Source organism: Amblyomma americanum, chromosome 1, assembly GCF_052857255.1.
Source record: "Amblyomma americanum isolate KBUSLIRL-KWMA chromosome 1, ASM5285725v1, whole genome shotgun sequence".
In the NCBI taxonomy this organism is placed as follows: domain Eukaryota; kingdom Metazoa; phylum Arthropoda; class Arachnida; order Ixodida; family Ixodidae; genus Amblyomma; species Amblyomma americanum.
This window is the reverse complement of record NC_135497.1, coordinates 381,426,928-381,429,390: the sequence shown is the minus strand read 5'-3', so window position 1 is coordinate 381,429,390 and position 2,463 is coordinate 381,426,928. Positions and strand designations below refer to the sequence as shown.

At 46.6% G+C, this 2,463-nt stretch overlaps 1 long non-coding RNA gene across 1 annotated transcript; it reads left to right on the top strand.

Annotated features, from left to right (window-relative positions):
• The first annotated feature begins 232 nt into the window (after positions 1–232).
• Positions 233–2,174, top strand: LOC144101587 (uncharacterized). The gene is made up of 3 exons (XR_013308018.1): positions 233–317; positions 1,465–1,508; positions 2,056–2,174. It is a non-coding gene; the product is annotated as an uncharacterized LOC144101587 (long non-coding RNA).
• Positions 2,175–2,463: the final 289 nt, after the last annotated feature.

Genomic DNA, 2,463 nt, shown 5'->3' with positions numbered 1-2,463 from the left:
GGACAAAGTAGTAAGGTTTCGGTTTTGGTTTTCGCGAAAGCAATAAGGTTTTTAAAGCGCGGGTGGAGAATTTATGCTTTAAACCAATGGCCCTTTCTGTTCTTGGATGCTAGAGCAAGCTACACTTGGCAAGAGTGCAACCAATATAGATATGATCGTGAAACTGGTTTCTGTTTCACTTTTTACCCATTTTGCCCGGAGGCGGCGGAAAATCATCCGGGCAGCAAACAACTGTGTGCGCCGGTGTGTCGGCGTTGGCGGCGTTTTCTCTCGTGGATTACGTTTTGATTGAAATTCAACTTAATCGTCCACTTACGGTAAGTCTACGCGATTATTTTTATTCATTTGGTCTCCTTAGCCACTCTAAGCAGTGCTGTGTATGCAGAGCAGATTATGTGCGCAGCGACGTTTGTAAGCGGCGTTTGTAAGCACGTTTGTGTGAGCAGCGGCAGCCGCCATATTCTCGAATCATGCGCTTACGTCTGTGCCGCTATGTCTTTCCTGACGCGTGGAAAGGCACTCGGTGCGAAACTCGGGACGGTAAGCCCTCCTCGCGAGCTCTCTACTGGCTTTTCCGTGTTGAAAGGTAGGTGCACAGCCAGAAATGTCGCTTAGCCCGTGAGTGAAGGCCGAAATGAAACTATGCGTTAGAGGCGTTTGTCAAAGTTTTCGTGAAGCGGCGGTGGAGGAATGCTAATAGAGTGATGGTTGAAAAAAATGTTGTTGCCGGCGCAAATGACGAGCGTGTACAAACACCGCGAAGAACCTACGAGCTGCATCCCGTCTCCCCTTTCGTTGCACACATATGGATTCGTCCATCCCTGTTATCCGAGCCGTTGGCCGCCGCCGCTGGCCTGCGGGCAATTCATTTCGAAAGCTGAGTAAAGGTCGCCTCGACAAGAGATGGCTTACATTTCGTTCCGAGAGGCTCGTTCGTGAACCCCGCTTACGCGTGCACAAATTTCTCTAGCACCAATTGTGCGAGAGGCAGAGTATTCGTTTCTGATCTCAGACCGCTACATTACAAAAACGCCAATGTAACTTGGCGCTTATTTGCGCCACGAGTGCAATTCTGCTCGCGCTGTTTTATTATGACTGCGCCTTTTGATGAACACGTTAATTGTTTCAATGAAACAATTCTTACTTTGAGCGTGTTCGTTGCTTTCGTTGATTTTTCTATCAGCGTTAGGTTAGGGTACCTGCATGCAAGTGTCTTCTTTTTACTGCTCTGTTCGGGCTGCACTTGAAGTAAAAAATTAACTGAATTTGAGATGGTATTTCATCCTTACAATAATGAGCTTGTTGTCTGAAGCTCACGTATGGTTCTGAAATGGCGCTGCTGCAGCCACTATGTGCTGTGTGAGTTTTTCTGGATAATGAGCACGGCATGGAAGCGCTGTAACCCGCTTGTTCCAAAGAGCGCACTCTGGTGTATGAGTATGCTGTTTCTTCTTGATGTTTCAGGTTGTGGGCGCAAAACCGTGGTGAACTGGTTCGCAGTCTGCCTGGTAGGTTTTGCATGGCTTGTGCCCGTTTCAGTATCGGCGTACGTGCCAGGCTTCATGCAGGGTATTTTGGTATTTTGAAGCGCTTGTTCAATAGCGTGTATAAGAATAAATGCTTGAATATTCTCTAGTTGGGATTCTTTTTTTGCAAGGAGCACTGAATGTACGTTTTATGGAGCAGCATTCTCAACAGCTCGTAGCGAGTCAATGATAAGTGGCACAAGTTTTCTAAGTATTCTATTCCAATTAATGTAAAGGGAATGCATACAGAGGTCAGTATTCGCAGTAGGTATTTAGTGTAGAGGTAGAGTGCTGCACGGAATGTGGATATTAGTTACAATATTTTATGACAGCTACATAGAATTTGTCATGCATATTTACTGGAATGATAAATCCTGCGCGATGGCTCAGTGGTTACCGTGTTCTTCAAGTGCTCAAGTTATGCCAAGTTGTCAGTTATGTTATGTAAAGCTACGTCAAGTTATCGTCACCACTGCAAAGTAGCGACGATAACTGCGAGCATCACATAACTGTCTCTGCCTTTGTGCAGATTACCCACTGTGCAGCCGTACATCTGGTCATCGCACGTGCCCTGAAGACGGACGGTAGTCTCGAGCAGCGGACCAGGAAGGCGTGGTCGTCGGGGTCACCCGGAAATCCGGCACAGCATCAATGGTTCAGTGTGGGCTATAAAAGAATATTCCTTCCACTGGGACCTCACTTGGCAGTGGGGACCGTAACTGCGAGCATCATGTAACCCTCTCTGCCTTTGTGCAGGTTTGTGCATAATTATGCCTCACTGAATGTGATTTTGTTTTCCTTTTATGTTGGCGCTGCTCCTAAGTGGATGGGTTTTTGTAAAAGATCTGAGCGTACTATAGCTCGTTGTGCTTGCCGTCTTCCACTCACTGATAGCATCTTTGCAACATGCTCAGAGTGCAAATTTAATATTCATCGT